Source organism: Gallus gallus, chromosome 24 (genome assembly GCF_016699485.2).
Source record: "Gallus gallus isolate bGalGal1 chromosome 24, bGalGal1.mat.broiler.GRCg7b, whole genome shotgun sequence".
Taxonomy (NCBI): Eukaryota; Metazoa; Chordata; class Aves; order Galliformes; family Phasianidae; genus Gallus; species Gallus gallus.
Window position 1 is genome coordinate 3,214,715 of NC_052555.1, and position 23,573 is coordinate 3,238,287.

The 23,573-nt window shown below is 46.0% G+C and overlaps 1 protein-coding gene, 1 long non-coding RNA gene and 1 other non-coding gene across 3 annotated transcripts in view; 2 read left to right on the top strand and 1 right to left on the bottom strand.

Annotated features, from left to right (window-relative positions):
• Nucleotides 1-23,573, top strand: part of LOC124417389 — a 79,438-nt gene that overhangs the window by 31,476 nt on the left and 24,389 nt on the right. The window lies entirely within an intron of this gene.
• Nucleotides 1-23,573, bottom strand: part of UBASH3B (ubiquitin associated and SH3 domain containing B) — a 56,581-nt gene that overhangs the window by 23,542 nt on the left and 9,466 nt on the right. The window lies entirely within an intron of this gene.
• On the top strand, nt 11,190-11,279 carry MIR1807 (microRNA 1807). The gene has a single exon (NR_035310.1). It is a non-coding gene; the product is annotated as a microRNA 1807 (primary transcript).

Here is a 23,573-nt window from a genome sequence, read left to right on the forward strand (position 1 = left end):
AAAAATTATGAGTGAAGGAGGCAGAAAAGGATAGAAATGTTAGAGTTCGGGGGCAGAAATCAGACCTCAGCTGGGTGTCAGGAGGCCAACGCACCTTGAATTCATTTCAAAGCTTCCTGCTTAAAGGAAAAAGGGCAGCCTTGCTCTCAAGAGCTACAGATGTGGTAGGAAGGAGGTCAGACTGAAGGGGATGTTGGTTTAATCTAATTCACAACAGATAATCCCTCAGCACGCACTTGTGCAAAATGGTGTGGGAGGAGGAAGGGCTGAGGAGCACACAGCATTGGCAGTGGGACCCCAGGCAGCCCTCCTCCAAAGGCAGGGGAAGAGGAGGGATCCCACTGATGGCAGTGCCAGAAACAGATGGGGTGTCTCAGAGCTATTAATGACAAAATCTGACCGAGGACGGAAAAACTTCTAGCTTACAGTGGCTGGCCTCAAGCAGTAACCTACTAAAAATGGTATGTTACAGTTTAATGATAATTCAGAAAGCTTGCTGACGTCTTGAAGCCAGAGGGAATGTGCCTGACCAAAGGGACAGGATCAGTGCACCGAATACCCTATGTTATGTGCTGCAGGAGGGTGTTGGGTTGGCTGTAGGAAATGGTCCAAGTGAGGGAAGAGGGTCATGGTCCATGGCTCTAGGATGAAGGCAGCGGGGACCCTCTAGCATAGCTTGTGCCCATAGGGCCACAAGGGACGTTCATGTGCTTACCCATTGCCCTTTCTGTCTGCAGTGATGACTTTTGAGGGTGCTCTGATAACCATGCAGCGATGCGAAATGTCACCCACTTGGTCATAGACGCGTGTTGTTGACTCAGCTGTGTTTCAGCTCTGCCACCGGCTTCCCCACCCCTTGAATATACATATTTTTGTTCGTTTTGAGAGTAAGAGGAAGGCAGAAAGATAATGCTGCAAAAAAGGGCTGTGTTGCAAATGCGTGATTATGAAAATACTTCCTCCTGAAGTGCTCTGCTGCCCTTATCTGCCAGCACTCATCTGAGATCCGCTAGTCCCAGCACCTGCCTCTGCAAGGACAGACCAGCATTGCGGTTGGCTCTGTTCTGCCTGGCTGACCTTTGCCTAGGCTGGCACAGATGCATTCTGCACAGCAGCCGCTGCTTTGCTTGCAGTAGTTCTGCAGAAAGCTCTCCCTCTGCGCAGGCAGCAGAGCTGTAAGGGAGGCCACTTCTTGGGCAGAGCGATGGCCAGCCGCCTCCACTGTGGTTTCATCCAACATTTCTGTTGCATTGCTTTGCTCATTTGATCTCCCCTTCTTGCCAGGGCTCTTTGCAACACTACTAAATTCAACTCCCTACCCATTGTTAGGGAGCATGTCTATCTGTGTTGTGTCCAAGGTAGTGAATTCAGAATGCCCTCCCAGAAAAGCTCTGGCTTTGAGATGAGCAGTTTCTCCTGCTGCAGAGTGCGGGCAGACAAGCTGCTCTCCCTGTTTACTCTCTCCAGCCCCCAGAGCAGATCTCTGAAGGAATCTAGCAGGGCAGACGGCTCTGCCACCCACCCTTGTTAACTTGTTGGCTTCATGAATTGATGTTTCCTTGGAACAAGCTGCACAATGGAGCTCTGCTGGGTTTGACTGCGGCTCCTTCCTCGCTGCCTTTGTATTCCCAGGACCCCAAAGGGCGTCAGAAAGCACAAGACTGGGCCCCACACACTTTTGTTCATGAGCAATTTCAGAAGGTGCCTATCTCATCCACAGGGACAATAAACTCCCTTTTCAATTTAATTTTCCATGCAAGGAGGAAATACTGCATACAGCAAACAAAAGGCAAGGTATATTTTTATCATGGGACTTAAAGCTGAGAGATTTTCTTTTTAATTTACTGCTAGGAATGATGCTGACGACTGATAGCTCCTGGTTGGGGCAGATACTGAATCCCTCCCAAATAGCATTTTCTGTAGTCAGGACCTGGAGAGGACCCTTCCTCTGGCTGCTCCAACGCCCTTGTAGGATCTGCTTTTAAGAAGCTGAGTGCTCAAAACCCATCCCAGCTATGCTTGGCCATTTTGAGAGTTGGCCTGATTTTCCCAGCTGCTGAGTGGGAGCTGGAAGACAAAACTCAGATCCTGAAGAAAAATCAGGTCGCTTAATTAGGTGACTAGTTATGGCTTAGGTGCTCAGATTTACCCACGCTGGGTGAAAAGTGCTGGCTGCAGCACTGCAGCTAGGGGTGAGAAGTGGTGTTGTGATGCAAGAAAAGAAAAAAGCCAGAAAATAGCTTGTTTTTCAGAGTCTATCCAACTGCCATCACATAGTGACCGTTTCTGGTCACGCCAACATTGCAGCTGGATTCAGAAAGGGTGAGAAGCCTTGTGCAGCATTAGTAGCCACTCAGCCCTTCATCTCTCAGCTGCTGCTGCCTCTGGAGATGAAGTACAGGTTGCTCAATCAGCAATGCACAGCAGCACCAGACAGTGAATAGAAAAGAAGGGAGATGCTAGGTCCAACTGCAGGTGTGCAGAGGGGGAAAAAGATTCTAATTGCAGCACCTTCCAAGAGCTCTGCAGGGATTTGAAAGAATCAGGTATTTTTGATTGTTCAACCTCACTCTTTAGTGTCAAATGGTAAGGAAAGTTTCCCTCTGGTTGAACAGCACTGAGATGCTGTTAGGAAGTGTCCCAGCTAAACAATTGGCCCCTTAGCCTGAGTCACGTATAGTATCTATTTTGGAATATGTATTAATGTGTAAATGGTGCCCATTTTAATCCCAACCCACTTAATGGGAGAGTGCAGTTAAAGAGAATTTAACTCATTATTGTTGAAGGATTTTTGGCTTCCTGCAATTTCAGAGTAGGAAAAAAAAAGCAACAAAGTAATGTCAATTCAACTAGGAAATATATATCAATAAACATAAAATATAATGGCAAAATCCCATTTACTTCAGAGGAAATGGCTGTAATGGGGAATGATGCATTAACCATAAAGAGGGCTTTCGGTCTCAGTAGCACCGCACAGAAATCCTTTGTAATTGCTCAGCTTTCTTCTTGCAGTCCAATTTCAAAAAGGAGGGTGGCATTGCTGCCAGCAGTGCCTTGCATACAGGCTAACATCCTACCAAGCAGCAAAGTTAATGCAAATTGCACAAGAGAGGGACAGGGGGGGACTATTAAGAGGTATTTAAATGCATGTGTTCCATTTGCTCCCTATGGTTGAGATGCAGAGAGCAGCGGACACGTGGCCATGCTGGGGGTAGGCAGTGAGCGGGGATCCCCAGGCAGGGGTTGAGTCATGCAGTGGGGCTGAGCCCTTAGGTGCAGAGCACCTGCTTGTTCTCCAGCAGTGATGCCTAATTCATAAGGAGCTGGCCCCTCTGGCTGCTGCCTGGGGCTGAATTTCCCCATTCCTGTTGGCTCTCCCTTTGCTACCATAAGCAGAGATCCTCACCCTGCCATAGGCACAGCTGACCCTTTGGTTTGTAGGAAGGAGCTGGCCCTGCACATCGCTGCTCACAAATGCCAGCAGCAGCCTCTACCTCAGATCCACCTACGAGCTGTCTGCCTACAGAGGCACCAGGGATTTGTGAATGAGCAACGGAGGGACGGAGGCAGCCTGTAAAAGAAAGGGAATGACTAAATCTTCCCTTTCGTTATGTGCCTCAAACCTAGACAAGCTTCTTATCCATGAACAAAACCCCTCGGAGGGATGAATTCATCATTTCTAGTAGCCCCGAATCTTTGGCCCATAAAATATTTAGCTGTGTAAATAAAGATTTGCTGGAAACTGCATTAAACATGATGGAAGAACTTGGCTCTCCTCATCATTAGGTTCAGTTTGAAGCTGCCTGACATGATAAGATAGGAATTATGGATCGTAATTTATGCTGAACGAGTTTGAAAGAGGAATGCTGCCCCATAGAACGTTCTTGCTTGGTTTATAAAATAAGCAGTCTTATTTTTGCTTGTTTGTGTATGCACGTAGAATAGGCATTTATGCAACCAAGTCTTCAAACAGGTGCGTGTAGCTGTTTCAACCCTGACATTTTACAGTCTGTGTTGGTTGATGGTAAAGGAACAACAAATAAAACGCTGGCTTGACAGGAGGACAACGGGTATTTGCAGGATGGGGCTGCAGCTGCTGGTTGGAGCACGGCTGTCAGTGCAGAACAGTAAGGCCAACAGTTAACTCCCATCAGCCTACCTGAATCTGTATCCTGCATTATAGCACTGCTTAAAGGGAAACAGTTATAAATTCTTTGCAAACAATGAAATTCCCAGCTTTTCTCTCTTTGTTTCCAAACTGCCCCTTAAGCGACATTTGCAGATCCCTTAATTTTTTTAGTTTTCATCAGTTGTTTGTACTGTTAACAGCACAGTAGTAGAAATGTGGCTATTTTGGGCTTTCAGTAAACAACTGCCCATTGAAGAATGATGCTGCAAGCAAAACTTCTGTCCATTTAATTAGTTGATTATTTGTTGTAGGGGAAAACGGCCAAATTGCAAATAATTGACTGCTTGTCTGAAGAATTGCTTTGCTGTCCTACAAACAAACCCAGCCATGTCAAGGTGTTCTTTCCAAACATTTTGTGTTACGGGTTATTCAAATGCATTCCTCAGAATTCTCAATGTTTCATTCAGTTGGTCGCCAAAAATCATATGATACCATTTCTGTTCTCATTCGAGTGACCTTACAGCTATAAATAGGGACGGGACAGGAAGATATCACTGGGGATCATGTTCCTGTTTATGGGGAGGGGGCGGGTAAGTTCCCTTTCTGCAGTTTGTAAGGGAAAAAGAAAAACCCGAGTGCTTTTGGAAGGAAGAAATCACCCTAACATAGTGAGTGCATGGCAGGAGTTATTTTTTCTTCCCTTCACCGAGCGTTGCTCAGTCCTTCAGGCACCACCTCAGCTTTTTCTTCTGCTGCTTTCTGCACATAACAGAGGACATAAAGCCCTTGCTGTGTTTAACTGAGTGGCTCTCCTTGCAGCCACGTCCTCCCCAAGCTGCATGCTGTGATCCTATAGGAGCACACGGTTCAGCACAACATCCCAAGTGAGGCCAGCAATGCTGTAAGTGGATCACAGCCAGGCAGAGACCCAGGTCCTGTCTGAAAGATGGGAGCTCTGACAGGAGCTGCAGGGCTGCACGGTGGCTGCGGGGACTGCAAGATGTCAAACTGTGCTGTATCCTGTAGGTCACATAAATATTTACAGAAGGTACCTGACAGCATGACAGGGCTCAGTGCTTCTCTTCCTATTCCTTCCGGAGCAGTGGCTGCTTGCTCCCAGCTGGTGAACACCAAGCTTGGATATAGGAAAGAGAGAGCAATGGGAAGCACCAGCAGAAGGAAGGTCGGGAAAAGCTCTGCTATGTAGTCCTAGTTTCCATCGCTTAAATGTTCTTTTTTCAGAGGATGGTCCAGCTGGCAAGCTGCAGCCTGGCAGCACCATGATGACCATTACTTTCAAGTGCAAAGAGTGAGGGCCTGGGTGTGTGTGTCTGCTTTGGGTGTTGGGTTATTATGTTATATAACATCTTGACGGCGTTTTTTCCCTCTCCTGTAGCACATGTGTGCTAAGTCATTCCCTTAATCCTCAGCTTAGCCAGCTTGTTAAAGCAGAAGAAGAGGGAAGTACAGACTCGTAAAAAGTGTCCAGGATAAAGAAAGGAATGTAGCAGCCATTTAACATTTTTAAAGAGGTATACAGTTTAAAAAGGAAACAGGATATTATTTTCCCTCAAACAATCGTAGCACAGCTTTTGCGTGGGGCATGGGCTCAGATGTTGGGAGCCCTGTGCTCTCTGCCACAGCCTCTCCATTGGGTCCCTGTGTGATGGAGGGATGGGGTGTGAGTACGAGCAAATCTAGGGATGTACTGCTGCTGAAACAGAGCCTGGCAGTCTCTGAAAATAACGTGAGTCCTGCAGCTGGATGTTTAAGAAAACGCCATCTCCGTGTTCTGCAACAAAGTCATGAGAGCTGGCAGCAGCTCAGCTGGATGATTCACAAAGGTTCAACGTTTTGCTGCAAAGCGAGCGCTGGGAAAGGTGATAGGGATAATGACTGCGGCTGGTAAAGGGCTGCAGAATTCTGAAGATGAGCAAAACAATCAAACGTAGGTCATAGAAATCAGCTCAAATGAAATAGTTGATAACTGAAGGCCTTTCAGCAGAGGCCTGTCCCATTCAAACACCTCATTTAAATACCAGCCAGAGTGCTGCAGGATGACCGAAATGTCCTTATTCAATACCCCGTGCAGCACAGGAGGGCAGGAACTTTCATCCCAATGCCCTTCATGCATTTTTAGCTAACCAGGAAGGCGGTGCGGTTTACGTATGCTCAGATGTATCATCTGGAATTTCAGCGATAGCCAGAAAGGGAAGCGGCTGTCACGCTGATTGGAAAGAAAGAAGTTCCCTTGTGCTGTTCAAGACAAACACGACGCTTTCTTCCTTCTCACTGCTGTTCTTCCTATACAGAAGCGAGCTGCAGAGAAACAGAGATTTGCCATCTCTCTGTTTCCTATCTGCTAGCCCTAACGTTGCTAGGGCCTCCTCTCCCCATCCGAGTGGGTTTGCCCAGGGGAGGATGGGCAGGTGGATGGAGGTGGGATGCTGCGTCTCTGCTGCTCCACCAGCACCTGCCCCACCATCTGCCATGTCACCTCCCGCTTGGGCCCACTGCTTGCTGACAGCACAGCGATGAACAGAGGGCGATCAGAGGCTGATGGTGGCACATGGCCTTCCTGCCCCTGTCCCTTTGCGTCGCCCTGCTCTGCTCCTCTCTGTGTAGAATTTGCTAGTGTGGTGTAGATCTTTAGGAAGAAGAAGAAGGAAAAAAAAATGCCGCAACTAGCACTTTAAAGTGCCGGTGTTAACATTTTCCAGCCTCTTGGGGTTTCAAAACAGGAAGTTTGGGGGTGGTGCAGTTGCACAATTTGCCAGAAAGCTGCTGTTCTGTGAAGTCGGTGACACCGAGCCTACCAGGAACTGCCCTGCCAGCCGCCAAGCACTGCGCTTTGGGAGATGGATCCTCAGTGCAGTGCTGGGAGGTCTGGATGTGCTGCTCCCGGGAGGTGGCTGTAGCCCCTGGTTAGGGCAGCGTTGGCTGGGTGTGTGCAGAGAGCACAGCCTGGAGCTGAGGGAGAGCTTTCCCAGCCCCATGGAGGGAGGTGATGTAGGCCAACGTCAACATGGCATGGCTGAAGGCTGAAAGCAAGGCTTTGAGCTACACAGTTTGGATCTTGTGATGAAGCTTCCTCAGAGGGAGGCTGAATACTTTTCTGAGCTTGCTCTGACTTGACAGCAATGGAACTGTCACCGTAGTGTCAGACATCAAGGATGAGGCCCTGTGTGGCCAAATCCAGTCTGTGTTCAACCCTCTCCACATTGGTGGATGGAAGAGAGTATACAACGAAATCCGTCCATGAGCTCCACAGTGAGGCTCTGTGGGCCTGTCTGGAATATAACATTGGTCGCTGTGTGAGATGGAATGATTTTCTATCAAAATAGAAAATTATTAATAGGTTAATAGCAAAGCAGTGATATTTTGTGGTCGGTCTGCATATCTGTCTGCCTGAGATGGAAGAGTTCAGACACTCAGGTTTTGCAGCTGGACTTAGCAGGTTTGGCTGTGTATGTAGGCTTTGCATTTGGGAGAGCACACTGCACCACCTTATTGCCTTCTTCAATAGGTATTTTCTCTTCTTTCTAGGCAGTGTCTGTGAGTTATCTGTGAGGGACCTTAGATGTTGTGTGCACTAATGGACTCACAGCTTTGCTGAAAAGGCAAAGCCCAGAGACAGAAAATGAGAAGTAGATGCCCAGAGAGAAGCTAACCATAATCTCACACCTAAAATAGACTCACAGAAAGCAACTAGAAGGAAGTCTAAGAAATTAAGGAAGGTGGAAGGAAGAAGGGTGGGGTGCTGAGATAGTTGGGTTAGAGGCAAAAAGAGGCTCTCAAAATAGCCTCTTGCTCTAGACAGCTCTGTTCAGGAATTATTTTAAGCCTCAGTTGTTTTCAGCAATACAACTATTTCACAATTTTATATGTAAATCTTCCTTGCATACTGCTTCTTGCCATCTACATAGGTCCAGGTTATCCACCATTGGTACGGAGAAGGTGGGCAAGATGCCTGAAGTGCTGTAGGACATGGCGGACAGGAGGGTGAATGAAGCAGACAGCGAGGCAGACCTAACACCGACTCAGGGCTGAAACAGTCCCAGATAGTACTGGGGGCTGGGTGTACCATGGTACTGGTCGTTGGGTGAGACATCCCGTACAGGTCTTGGTCTCATGTCTCAGAGATATATGAAGTGTGTGGTTAAACCAGTAGCTAAAAGCTCATGTCAAAGTTTCCATTAGAAAACATAGCAAGTTAGCAAGCCCTGGTCTGAATTTCAGTGTGGGTATCAGTATTTGGTCTCATATCATTCTTTAGCCCTCAGCTACTGTGAGTCTTTGCTAGTTTCGGTGACCTCTCTAATACAACCTTGCAGACTGTGGCATTTGGAAAAGCGTAGTCAAATGAAGCTGTAACAAATGCTTTGATGGAGATTTCTAAACAATTTCACCTCTACTTTGCCTATTCTTGTTGCAAGGGGAGTAAATTTAGGCAAATATAGCTGCTTCTGGGAGCCCTGCACACTCAAGTAAGTTGGCAATCCAAATCGGATAGCTGTGTTAATGTCTGCCTTATCCCACTTGACCAACTTCAGGTAACATAAAAAAGCCTGGTGTAATTATTTTGCTGTTATAAAATCAGTTGTTGTGAGAAGTCCCAAACTCCAGACTATATTTTTAAACTGTCCCTGTCACATCCAGTTAAATGATCTGGCATTTGGACATGAGGTCTGGCCAAAAGGCTCTGAAAGCTTTGAATATCAGCTGTGGAAGGGTTAAAAAAAAAAAAAGCCACATTAAAATATATGTATATATATATGAACTCTAAAAGGGAACAGGAAATGAAGAATTGTGATAAACCGAGAAACGCTGAGATAAAGAAGGATCTGAGAATGTAATGAGAAAACTGTACTGCACAGAGGGAGTATTTCCCTGCATACTTTTCTGATTTGATACGGCCTGTCAGTTCTAACTGTATTCCTGTATCTGATCATATTCTTGCTGAATAAATAAGTGGATTACAGAGAAAGAAAATAGGCAGACCTTGATGATACCTGGATTTAGTAATCATCCCTACACCAAAGAGTCATTATGCATATATTAACTTCAAGCAGGTACTTACACACTTCAGTGAGATATAAGCAGATGCCAGCTGCTCTTCTGCAAAGTGTCTGCTGAAAGGTTATTGCAAATCAAGCCTTTGGGTCTGTTCTTCCGGCAGAATTTCTAAGGATTTTAGCAGAAGTGTTTGCCAAGATAGCAGTAACTCTTTTCAGTACGCTGAGACCTGAGGATGTGATGCTAGCAAGTAACAAAGGGATGTGCATTTGCTGGAGCAGTGCCATACTTAATGCACCCCAACCCGCACCTCCAAAAAGCAAAACTCAGCACCTGCCCAGAGCTCTGCTGCAACCCCCAGCACTGCACAGCCCCACTGCCTCCTCCCACCACGGCATTCTCCTTGATCAGTTCCCTGCCTTCAGTGAAGGACTCCCAAATCCAGCAGGTACTGGGATGCACTGGTTGCTTTAGTGCTCAGCTCTCCTGTTTGTAGGGGAATAACTTTGCCGGTTTGCGCTCTGATGTGGCTGTTTGTCACTGCAAAGTGCTCCGTGCAGCAGCAGCTTGTGTTACATTCCTGTACATGTGAGCTGTCACCCAGCCTGTCCTCTGCCTCCTCTGGTTTTGTGATCGGGCAACACGACTCCTGACTTTCTGGGATTGCTCAGGTGACCAAATGCTGGGAGATTTGGTGCTTCCCTTTAGCAAAGGGCTTCGACCGTAAAGGCTTTCAGACAAGATGTGTTGTCTGAGGACGACGTGGTTTTCCTCATCGTTTTTCCTTTGCCATTCATTCACCAGGGCTGGCTGGCACCTCGCCTCAGCGCTTCACCAGAAGCCTCTCCCATGTGCAGGCACACCTCGTCCCAGTGCCAGGGCTGTGTGGGAGGCCGGGTCTCGGAGGCTTGCCTTGAAGACCTTGCTATCCAGATTGATCTTTTCAGGCAGGTATTGTTGAGCAGACAGACACATACACGCTGGCATCATCTCATTTCCATAGCGTAGATCTCCCCCGCAATGGAGTATCAGAACTGATGTGGGGGTGTTTTTCTAAAATTATTCGTGATGCAAACCTTCTACAACCGAGCTCCATGTTATCTATTCTGTGTGTGTCTGATGTCTTGAAAGCATACTAAGAAGTGTGTTTTTCTTCGTAAGTGCAACAAATGTTGGCCTGTAAGGCCAACAGGGCAATATGTTCTGTGCTGTATGTATGTGACAGGGCATCAGACGTCAGCGGATCCTCACAGAAGCAAGCCCTAGGAAATGCTGCAGTCATGGGAAAGGCATCGGCTGTCAGACAGACGTGCACAAAGTGTGGCCCTGGGAGTCCTGGAGCTGCATGCTCACCGACATCGGGGCTCAAATGCACGCTCTGCACTTCTGAGCCACGGGTCCATCAGGGCAGGCAGGACTTTGGTTTGAAAACTGTTATACAACAGTTGAGATCTGAAAGTGGATAAACTGTTCCCAACAGAAGCACTTTTATATGGCTACAATTGTAGACATACTGGGAAAGTTTAGCAGAAACGATTATCCCGGGGAAGCCGAAGGAGCAGAATGTGTTTTGACAAGACATATGTGTCTGGGGGATCTCATGACTGGAGGAACTGAGGCGTAGAGAAAATCACCAACTATTTCAGGGCTGTGGGTCTGCAGCATCCTGTGCTCACAGTGCTGGCAGCTGCTGCTCCGTGCGTGCAAGCAGGTGAGGTGACACCAGCCTGGCCTCAGCCCTTCCTTATTCCTTGAGCTGGCCTGCTCCTGCTAACCACTCCTGCTAACCACCCCTGCCTCCCTTGGCTGTTACACAAAAACATTTGCATGTGGTGAGGCTAAAGTGAGTATCTGGGCAAATTCTTCAGTAGCAGACAGACTTCAGTACCTTTCCCTGCTCCTCAAAACTTATTCTTTCCTACGTTACGGTTTTGGGATATCTGGGGATGCTGAGCCCAGTTCTGTGTGGATTCCAGCATGGGTGGAGCTGCATGGAGGTTACTCCATCCTGTGTGATGTGCTAAACTGCATCAGGAGCACCAGGGGCTTTCAGAAGAGCTCAGCATTAGCCTAATTTTGCTCCCAGTGGTATCGAATGAGGCAGAATGAGGCTAGAGCTGAGCTTCTGAAAGCTGTATCCTATCTTCCTCGTGCTGCACTTGTCTAAAAATAAGGAGTCCAATTAAATCAATGGCAGTACAAAGTATGAGGGAATGTATAATTAATTAAAAAAAATCAAAGGCCGCCTTAAAGCATTGATCAGCATTTAGCAACCCTGCCACTCGCTCTCACTCTTTTCATTCTTCTTTTTATCAGTGATTCTTGTTGTATCTCTTCCCATTACAACCACATATTCTGATAGCACTGCAGCATGACTGTGTTTGCTGCCTGGCTTCTTTCCCTATTGCTACTGTTCTGTGCTCAACACTTCCAAATAATTTCTTTTTGTCCAGTCTACCCAGAGAGCAGGAGATGGCAAAAGATGGCCACCTGTGAGCACAGGGCTTTGTCACTTCCCCAGCAAGTGCTCCATGCTTTCACTCTTGCAGCACAGTGCAAAGGGAGCTGGAGAGGATGTGCTGCTCTCAGTTATCCTGGCAGCAGTCCCCAGAAGCTGTGCTGGATTCACAGCCAGTCTGGAGTGGGAGCAGAACCTGGCTGATGGTTGGAGTGCCAGCAGTTAGTGGGAAACAGTAACACAGCATGGAAGGAGAATTGGTGTTGTTTGTTTCTGGGTGGATCTCCATTGCTTTGCGCGTAGATTTCTCCATCTTCCCTTCTCCTGGCTGGATTTCCCATTGAATCTTTTTCTTTGTGGCAGTAAATGCAGACAGCTGAAAAGGCAGCTGAGATAGGAGAAGCATAAGGGTGAACTTAAGCTTCAAGAAAAGGTTGAAGGGGTTTGCTGTGGAAAACAAACAACACTGGCACCAATTGCTCATTTTGTGGGTAGTTTCAGTGAAGTGAACGAATCTTTCCTTTGAAATATACCGATTCTTTGTGTGGGTACCCGAGGGCAGGCATTTAAAATGGGTCAAATGGCTCACGCTGTAGAAGTGCCTGTTTGTCCCCATTGCCTGGAGGAAGAGTTGAGGCGACTGGCCCAGGTGGGGGCATCACCTGAGGTGACATGGGAGTGCTCCTAGCATCTGGCTTTCTATGCCTGTTCTCTGCCTCTTGGTGCTGTGTTCCATCCATTCTCCTGTATCTTGAGAGTATAAATCCCCCCTGGCACTGGAAAGCCCCGTAAGGTGTGACGTCAGCATGACAGCATCTCAGGATCTTTCAGCAGCACGGTCACAAAAATAACAGTGTGATACTTTCCAATTCGTGCAGAGAGAAAGAAATCGGCTGTGAGAGACAAACTAGTCACAGTGTGGTCTTTACAGTAGCAAAAGAGCTGAGGGCGAAGTTCTTCTAACTTGAACCATGCGAGTGTCTTTTGTATATATCTCAGAGTTTCTTTATCCTCTCCTAAATACCCCTTGTATGAAGCCAGATAGAAATTCATAGTAGCTGATCGCCCATCCCAATGTTTCAGCATAGCAGTAGAGGTGAAGACAGAGCCTCTGTTGTTTGATAACTGGCTGATACAGATGAAATCCTGCACACCACCCACACCACCAAATCACCATCAGTTTCTAAGCATGTTGCCATTTTTAGCAGAAAAAGCAACAAAATGGCCTCGACTTTTGAATGTGTTGTTAAAATCTGTTTGTTAGGACTGTATTTTTGTCAAACCAAGTTGCTTTTGTTTTGCTTTCTATGGGTGTTGCTGCTTAACTTAATGAACCTAAGCCTGAATGCCTCTGGCTTTAATATTTCTAATTAAATACGTGGGCATTTTGGATAGAATACCACAGTTTTGGTATAAACTTGGCTTAAAATTAGTGATAGCAATTCTAAAGTTAATTAAAATGGTAGAAAAACAAGCCATATGTTGAAAAACAACAAGAAGGACTGAAGCATTAAGGCAGCTCTGCGTTGTACATGACACCTAATGGTAACTGAGCTCATCTGTGCTGCTCCTCATTAAAAAAAAAATTACAAATCCTCTTTGCCTTATAGTATATGTAGAGGTAAAATAGGGATATAAGGGGGGTGGAAAATAAAGTCTAAAGTGGGATGTTTTTCTTAATGTCAGAGGCAACATCAGCAGGTTTTTAAGTGCGTAATTTGTAGGGGAAGTGACTCAAATGAAATGATGCACTTTAAAAAATCAGCTAAGTGCTGAGGGCATAATAACCTCAGAGCAAATGTAAAAGCCATTCCATATTCATAATACTGGAGTTCCTCACTCCTGTAATTTCATTTCGCATTTCTTTTTTCTTTAATGGCACAGCTCCTAATATCGAGTGGTTATTTCAGAATCAATGAGTTTCATTAGAATACAGAGTGCCAATACATATGCTTCCTAGCTGGGGAGAAGAGCTTAAGAAAGCAACCAAAATGTATCCTAAAATACTACAGACCATGAGGGAAAAATGCATTTTTAAGTTTTAATGGTACACTTTTTAAGTCCCACTGTCTTTAAGCCAATCTCCTGATCTTCTGTTCTTACTTATAAACCTTAATTTCTGCAGTCCTCTGTTGGAAGAGGTGTGAGATGGAAATCAAATGGGGTCAGAAATTCCAATTCTTCTCCCCCTCAGTCTGTGGCAGTTCCTCCCAGGGATGAGAAATGGGCGGTAGTTGATGGTGGGGATGTGGCTAATTATCACTATCCCTCCATCCTGTGCATGCGTTAACAGGCAGACCTGCAAGAGCACTTTTGGATAATCCTCTATCATTTGAAGGCCTTTAAAATCTCCAGCATTTTCCTCCTCTCTTATCCTAAATCAGTGCAGCTTGAATGAATTCAGACCTGCACACCTTGTCCACTTCCATGTGGGTTAAGCATCTTATACAGCCTGAAAGTCAACTTCCCTTCCTTCCTTCTTTCTCTTTCTTTCTTTCTTTCCTCTAAGAACTACACGTTTGCAAACAAAATGTGTCATTGTTGACAGCTGCTGAAAATATTCTGCTTTCAAACCAGGATTTATTTTTAGGGGGTGGCTTTTCTGATGAAAATAGAAAATTCTGAGCTACTATCTGCTGAGGAACTTCCTCCAGACCTTCTTGTTATCTCTGATAGAAATCATGGTCTGCTGGGGGGTTTCTGAAGGGTTACCTGGATGCAGGTTAATGACCCCCGGGCTGTCTCTGGTGGACCAAAGGTAACACTATTGAACAACCCCCTCCGCCTCCGAGCCAAAGAGTGCAAACACGCAGGGGATGGAATTTGCTTCAAAAGAAGTCAAACAATAACCTTTCAATGGATTCCATCACTTCCGCAACAAACAAAACACGATTCGCTTTCAAGCTTATCTTTGTGCCAAGTTCTGTGGTTACAATACAATAGCTGTATTGTTCTTGCGTGCTGCAGGCGAAAATGTATTTTGGTAACTGCTGCTCTTTGTAACACAATTGTCTGATGACAGTTTTTCTAGCAAACCATTAACCCCTTCAGCCTGAGAGCACCTCTTCCAAGCAGAGCATGCAGCCTCGGGAGCAGGGTTCTCCCTCTAAGAAATTAGTATCAGCTCGGGACTCTCAGTGTTAGATAACATGTAAATTATGGTGACTCATAGTGGAAAATCATACATAAAAATTACACAAAGACTTATTTAGCCACCGTCTCGTGATCTTTTCCTGGTACACAAGTGTGAGATACGCTCACACACACTCCTCCAGAATAATGCTACTATCTGTCTAATGCTACAGCCCCCTGCAGCTGTCTTGGAAGATATGAGATACGGAGTAAAAATGGACATGCATATTCATATTCACCATCACATTCCCTGAAACAGTTGTAATCACTGGTTCATTTCCGGCAGATAGGCTCATTGCCCCAGTTCTGCTCTCACAGAAAGGCGTGCTGCTTTTCAGAGAGGCTGGGTGACTAATGGGATATTCCCATTCAGTAGATTGCAAAACAGGTATAGAGGTAAAAGACAAAAAGAAAGACTTTTCGGGAGCCCACCCGGCATCAGAGCCACGTTGTTCCCCCTCTAAGAAGAACCCAGTGGGTGATCTTCAGCAGTGAAGGACTGGAGATAGGATCGAGGTGTTGGCTTCCCTCATGGAACTAAACTGCAAGAGCCACGCAAGCCTACATGGTCTGGCTGGAAGTAAGGCAGAGTATCTGGCTCTTCATGGCAGGAAACATTGAGAACAGTAGTGCTTTTTTTTTTTTTTGCAGTGCATGCATGTGGTATTTTTGTAATTCAAGATGAAGTCACAGCCAAGCTGAAAACAAACCAAAGAGAAGAGCCAAATGTGTTAACAAGGATTGGAGAACAATTCCAGCAGTGACTGGGAGTTTAGGAGCAGGAGATATTTCACTCTGCATTGATAAAGCTCGTGCTAACATCCTGATCTGTGCTAAGGAGACATGCCAGCGAGGAGAGAGAAAATGGCTTTGCAAAAGCAACAAAAGCAAGGTTTTCATTTCTCATGAACACAGGTTCATAAAGAAAATGCCATAAGCTGTGCCTAGATTTCTTGAGAAAGACTGAAGAAGTGCATTATCTTGTAGAGAAGGAGTTTCCATATTACTCATCCTGCCCATCTCCCAGGCAGCACAGAACTGTTCCCAGCACTCCAGGCTCCTATGCTTTCTTCAGCTCGGCGTTCAGAGGCTCAAGGAACGAGGCCAACAGACCTTACAATTAGAAGTGCTCTTCCTAATATTCTGCTGTAATTTGTCTTTGCTCATTTTCGTGCATTAGCTTTTATGAACTGCACGAGGCAACCTTAATTGCATTCCCTTCTGACTGCTTAGGGAAGGACATTTTTCACATGGAGGGAAGCCAGGGACCTCAGAGATGGAGCACAGAGCTTTGGCAGCCACAGCATGGGAGCACATCCACTGCCCAGTACAGTACAGGGCTGCCGGTCCTACACACCAACTACTTTGCCAGGTGTGACACTCTGGCATGACCATTAGCTTCATATTGGTCACTCAGCCAGCCAAGGTTTGATTCCTTCCATTCATTCATGGCAGCTTTTTGCTCAGTTTCCATGCATTATGAGTAGCTCTCTGCTGTACATCCTTCAGCAGAACAAAGGCCTTTCTCTGGGTGGGCCTGAGAAAACCCTCCAGTTAGAAGAAACTCCTGCAACCCCCCAGAAGTTTGATCAAAGTCTGCATCAGACACAGGAGTTAAAAAGGAAAATAAAAGTGCTCGTGTAAAACCAGGGAGAAATGTAAAGGCTAAAGGCTGCTCTAACCACCAAGTATCAACTTCAACTCCCACCCACCTCCCACACACAACTAGAAATAACTTTAAATAATTTATTTGTGCCTGTATTGCAGTTACATATTTAATGACTTAAAGGGAGAGTGCTCCACTTAGGAAGACGTTGGGTTTTTCCATAATGTGAAGGTAAATGTTGCTCTTCTCTAAGAATTTCAGATCAAGCTCCACAATGCCATCTCAGGCAGTCACTGCCCTCATTAACAGAGAGAAAGCCACGGCCTGAGCAGGGTTAGTAGCTGAACTTAGAACACATCAGATTCCGTGGGAGAACAAGGAACAAGGACATCCTCCCGTTCTGCTTGCTGAACATTAGAAGCAAAAAATCTTTCTCATCTCCCATCCACTCCTTTTGTTTGCTGCCTCAAATTTCTACATTTTGTCTTTCGAATCATCTTTAAAATTACTCTGTGCAGTGATGTCTTTCCATAGGTAATAATAGCTTCAGGGACTCCAGGGGCAAAAATGTAAGCAGGGATGTGGCACGGGGCAGGATGATGTGGGGCATCACTTATAAAGGAAGGAAAATAAAGTGAAGCATCTGAGGTAACATTTCATGCTGGAATTATCTAAGCTCATTAGAGATGAAAACATTATCCAAGCTCATTAGAGATGAAAACATCTGACTGAGTCATGTTCTCAGTTTTAAAAATAATGGTAAATAGTTCATGTCTCCGGCATTGCCTATCCTTTTTGTAAAGAGCATCACCTTGATAGCTATCACTTTGATCCAGATGCTTGCAGGAAATTCTGATGTCATGCATTAGGCGTATCAGCAAAGCAGTATATTTGTGGAGATTAATTTGCATCTTATCAGAGTGAGAAAACTGCTGAATGATTTTATGGGTTCTCAGTCTTTTTCACCTTGCAAAGGCCTCTCACCGTGCAGGAGAGCTGTGAAACCAAGTCCTGACCTGTTTGCTTAAGCTCCACACTTAGATTAAGACTATTATGTAAGAATAAGTGCTGCTATTGTTTGTAGGCCGAAAAAACACTCTGTATATCGTGGATATCCCCGCATGGACTTAATTCCCCCTTGGTCCTTTGGTCTGGACACCGTGGGATGCTTCAGGAGCCCTGCCTTGCTGAGTTGACTAGGAAATACCGGAGAACCACTTCCTGTTCTGCTGATGGGGCGAGACCAACGGTTCTGCTAACTCTGCATTCATCTGAACCCTAGAAGACTCAGCAAAGAGCAGGCAGCATGTGGCACGACCATTTTGTTAACAGAGGGAAGCTCATGATCTTTAAAGCACCGTTTTCCCCTGCTTAAGTACATGGTACAGAAAAGCTAATTATAACCCCAAGGCTGACAATTACCGATGATAAACACAAACCCCCAAACAAACCCAACAGCTACTCCTTTTCAAGGAGCTACAGAAATGCTCTTTTAATGGCACAATACCTGGACTACTCCTTGGATTTCTTTTCCCCTGATGCTTTCCTAGAGCAAATCGCTGCTTAGTGGGAGAGCAGAAAGCAAGGATGTTGCCAAACCCTGGCAGCCGTCTGCATCTCAGGCATCTTGCTTTAATTTCCCTTCCTTGGTGGCAGATGGTAGCTTTGCAGAGGTGTTAAATCTGCTCATAACTAATAGGGTGCTGTTTCTTCCAGTGCTCCATCTATTTCCACAGGAACAAACCATCAATTCTCACTCTAACACGGCACAGCCCAACAGCCAAAAAACTACAGTTTGACTGAAAATAATAATAAAAAAAAGACCAAGCCACCTGCATCTCAAAGAAAGCCCTATTGAACAAACAGTAATACCCTGCGCTGTTTACTATACTTTCTCCCTTCTCAAGCATTGTTAGTTGCAGAGCTGAACCCGGAGTGCTGTCCCGCAGAGCTCCTCAGGCATGCTGAGATCTGCAGGCTGAGGGATGCTGTGACTTCCTTCAGGCCTGGAGCTGTTTGTTCAAAGGATGAGATGCAAGCGCTGCCCTGACATGTGCAGCTTGAACAGAGAAGACAGAGTGGAGTACACGTGGTCCCTGGGACCTCCTGGCATCAAAGGAGAGGTTGCGTGGCTTGCAGAGTCTCTTTATTGTGGGGCAGGTGGTGGTTACAGACTGTCCAAAACTGGGTGCTCACAGGACTTGGAGCATACCTCCAAAACTGAAGGGTGACCTGTTTGCTGCTAAGAGGAAAATCACCAGAGATCACAGCAAAGCAGCTTCCAAACGCTGCTGAGCTTTGACCTGGCCCATGCTTAGATCATCTGCCTTCCCAAGGCCACAGGGAGAAGTTCCAGCTTTAATCGCAGCATCTGGTATGCATTCAGTTGTAGAATAGAGGTTCATTCATACTATGTGGGCAGGTCTCAGTCTTCACTGTCCAAATGCTTCCGCCCAAACTCATCTGGGAAGTCCTTGTCCCGGTGGCCCTCAGCCTTTCAGCCTCTCCTACTCATTCTGCCCAGGGCAATCTTTCCCTTGCAGATGACACTCAGGGAAAACCCTCTTGCAATTCAAGTGAGGTTCTGGAGACAGGGGCTTTCCTTGAGCATGGCTTTTACAGCAACGCCTGGTACAGGGTGTCTGGACTGAATGAATGGAAGAAAGCCATAAATAAGAAGAAATAAGGAGTAGCCAACTGACACAGCGGACACACTGACACCTTCTGCCACCAAAATAGGGCCCAGCTCCTTACTGCGGGCAGTCACTTCTACAGTGGAGAGGCCGTGACCTTTGCACACAGGTCTAAGGAAATCTAATGGCAACGATCCTAGTGATTTCACAATTTGGCTCGTGTTCAAAAGGTAGATTACATTATCTTTGGGGCAGATTCTGAGGTCCCTCCAGTTTCTTGCTTGTGCAAACATAAGCTCATACATGGGTACTTTTTTCTGGATAATCCACACAAAGAATAAAGGGGCAGTCTTTGCTTCCAGCTATTCCTGCGTGGTTTTCCCCCAAGCTCAGTCATCACCCGAACAATAAACTCAGCAATGAATCAAAGGAATTAGGTGCCAGGATCTGCTTATATCACACCCTTACATGATCTTGTGAACTGGTTTATAATTCTGTTCATCCCAGAGCTGCTCAGAGAAGAAACACATGGCTGCTTGGCCTGCTAATGGCTCACTCCTGGTCTTGCTCACAGATTTCTGGGTTTTTAACTGACCACTTCCATGGGATGCTCTTTTGCTTCCCAGTACAAGAAAACACATCTTTAATAGCCACCAATATCCATTTGTCTGGACTCTTGCGGTAACTTACATCCTCAGGGTCTCTCAATTTCCTTCAAAAATCAATAAGATCAGGCTCATTCCTACTGTATTAGCTGTGATTTGATTACAAGTCATAACTGTGCTCCCATGGATTTTATGTGGCTTTGCGGCACTGTCTTTGAGACATCTCCAAGTGCTACGGCCTTGCTGTAGGACTTGGTGGGCTTACAGCAAGCACATCAACTACGGAGTTGTTAGCATCTGTTAAGGCTATGATCAAAACATATCTGACTCTGTATCTCCTATTTTGTCAAAATCTGAGCTAAAACTAATAGCTAAAGCTTTGCCAAATGTATTTAAAACAACTAAGAGTGTGCCAAGTCTGTTCTGTTTCCATGATCTATCAGTTTTTACATATACCAGCAGCACCCACCCTGATGGCTTAGGTGTCTTTTTGGGTGAGCAGACATTAGCCTTCCAAAATTCCAAGTCCTCTTTGCTGAATTGTGTTTCCTAAACTCAGGTCTGGATGCTTCTCACATAACTGGGTACATGCCTAAAATAAAAGCTTAGGAACCTGGGGCACTCTCTGGAGTCGTTTGAGATGATTATTATGGGAACCCGAGACCTGAGCTTAGAAGAGGCAAGGGCACCGGCACAGACTGCCCAGGGAAGTGGTGGGGTCACCATCCCTGGAGGTGTTCAAGAAACGTGTGGATGTGGTACTGAGGAACATGATTCAGTGGTGGGAGGTGGACAGTTCGACAAGGCGATCTTAGAAGTCTTTTCCAACCTTTATGACTCTATGATTGTAAGGCCATTTGTGCATGAAAAAATAAGCAAATAAACTGAGGTGCTTTTAGGATAATGCGTTGTGGAGTGGTGGAGGCCAAAGTGTAAATAGTTCAAGAAGATGAAATATGAATTAGGATTGGCTTGGTGATGGCCATCAAGCATCTGGGGCCAAATGCAGAGTTTGGCTCACTGAATCTCCAAGTCACTGATTGGCATAGAGTAGGAAAAGAAGAAGAAGAACTCTTTAGTGGCATATTAAGCAAGATGAACATTTCATTTAATGGGCTGTGCAAGCCTGATTCTTTTATTTATGTGTGTGCATTAAAGGAAGCTCAAGCCGTTACTCCTTGCAGTGTGGAAGAATGACTTCTGGCATCCCATTTGTATCATAGCTGGCCAGGGCTGCTTGCTGAGCTCAGGGTGATAACAGTGGCAGAGCCTTGCTGGCTGTAGGGCCTGGGACTGCTCATTTATCACTGTGCAAACGTGATCAGAATTAAGCCCATTCATTTCCTGAAACCACTGGCTCACATCCTGTACATGTTCAGCCATGCAGTGGTGTGCATCTTTTAAGTGAAACCACAGAAACAGGCCTTGCAAGGCAGTGTGTACACACCACTTTCCCCAAAGCTCTGTTCTTCTCCATAAGGAATTGAGGGTGGTTTGCTCAGTGTCCTTTGTAAGCTGGCGTGCCAACAACAGCCTGCTCTTAATCCAGGCCACAATTTGCAAAGCATGGGTGAAACAAATGTAAGACACTGTGCAGACACAAGATGTTATTCACCAGGCATCACCTTGCTATGGATGTGTCCAGGAAGACATACCTAGGCAGAGAAGCACGTCATGGGACAGGTTTGCACGTGCAGCAGTTGGAGTTGCCCGTTAGCCCTGCAGCAGTGTGCAGCTCAGCTGCTGTAAGGCTCAGGCCATCCTCCAGGTTCCTCTCTGAACCAACAAGCTCTCCTGGCTTCTGCTGCTAATTCTGACGGTTTGGTTTGTATTACAGGGGAAAGGAAAAAAAAAAAAAAAAGAGAGAGAAAGAAAACCACACGTTGACCACATATTGCTGCCTAATGTCAAGTGTACATATCCTGTGTAGTTTGCTGTATATACTGTAGGAGTGTGTGCTTTAGTATGCGATATAAATGTGTGCGTGTGTGTGTATATACATACATAGTAGGTGTATGTGTAAGTAGGCATATTTCTTGCTGTATATTGTTACTGCTACTAGCCCTAGAATTCTAGGGGGTCTTTAGCACTATAGATTAACTGCACCTCAGTAGATTTGTGGTTGGGTTAAGATGTGTAAACTGGGGAGCTGCAGTAGGGTTGCAGAAATGGAAGAAGCCCTTTCCTTTCTTTCCCAGATTCAGAAATACCTCTGGTACAGGAAACAAAACAGTGCCCGGGGGAAGTGGAACAGCATTTGGGTGGAGCAAGGGGCCTCTGTTTTCTGGGTGCTTTGTGCTCCTGGTATGGCCTATGGAGGTTATGGAAATGGTAAAAGGAGGAGTGCTCCAGGGACTGCCCTGGTCTTGGTGAGACACCATAAGAGTATGACTTACAGAAAGTCATAACAGGTTTAAATCTTGCAGAGTTTTGGGGAGGGAAGTTATTGTTCTTTGCCTTTGAATGCATCATACATAGAGGGTGAGAAGACATGAAAATTCTGTATTTCAGCATTTCTTTTCACCTAAGGTGGGGCAGCGGGGAGGAAAGTCTCGCTGCACATTTGCACTAATTAATGCCAAGTGGCCTTTGCAGGGTGAGAGGTTGCAATGGCCACGTCTGTCTGCTCACAGAGACAAACCTCTGCAGAAATGCCAGCTGGCATGGCAAGCTCAGGGGGCAAAACTGGCAGAGGTGGGTGCTCAGCGTGATTCAGAACCCTTCTCAGGCAAAGCTTCTAGTTGCTGGGGTGCTGTCTGAAGAGCATAACCAGAATTGGTACAGCTCATTGCTTTCTGAAACCCAGAGGGTTGGATTTCCCACTGTCATTTGCTTTATGTAGCCATTTTAAGCAGATGCAAAGCAGGGGAAAACACTGCTCTGACAGACTGACCGCTCTGCTTAGCCTGCAGAGAGAGCAAAACATTTCTGTACCTCTGTCCATCCCATGCATTGCAGCCAATGGGATGTAAACATATACTTAGGGCTTTCTTGAATGGGAACCCAAGTGTCCTTCTCTGCATGTCTTAATAGAACCCATTCAGCCATCAGCACAGCAGATTGACTGTCACCCACCATTCCATTGCCAACACTGACATGTCTCAGCCTGGAGTTCTGATCTGGCACGCTCTGCCAGGCTGATCACATTTCCTGGCTGAAACTAGTTTATAGATTACTTGGATATCACTAGCACATGAGTGAGGGAGGAAAATCGATGCTTACAATCCAATTCAAAGTCTACTGAATCCAAGGGAATGATTCCTCTTCAAGTCAATACGCTCTGAATGAGGCAGGACAAAGGAGAGCTTTGACAGCAATTGATTTTTGAGGGGAAGGAGCTGTGCCTTTCGCTAGGTTGGAAAATGACTTGTTGCAAAGTAAAGGCAGAATCCACGCTGAGCTGGAGAAGTGATTGGAGGCTGTGCAAAGGTTACAGTGATGAGAGGCAGACCGGCCTCAGTGTCTAATGAGGGGAATTGAGAGGGGCTGTGCGTCATACACAGAAGTACTCTACTGTGAGAAGTGAGACGGTGAGAACTGATAATGAGAACGAAGAACTTCCTTTGATTATTGCTTCTCATGTCCTACAATGCAATCTACATCTTTAAAGAAAGCTCTTCGTTTAGATGTGAGATCCCCTTGCCTCTGCGTGCTTAGAAAATCTTAAACAAAAAAAAAAAGGTTAACCCTGAATGGGTACAGTGTGAGCCTCTTCTTTCTATTAAGCTCTGCATGAATGCAGTGGAACACCACAGGTATGAGGGGCTGATTTGAGCTGCAGCAGGAGCGGGCAGCAGGCAGTGCTGCACGGCATGTGGTGAGATGGTGCCGAGAGAACTGCTGAGCCCCAACAGGCAGCGATGGTTGAGCCCTTCTGGGGTAGGGCTGGGTACAGCAGCTAGAGCCAAAGCATGGCACTGCACGTCTCAGAACAAACGGGATGCATGCATACGCATTAAAATACCAAGAGGAAATGAAATTAGGGAGACGCCAA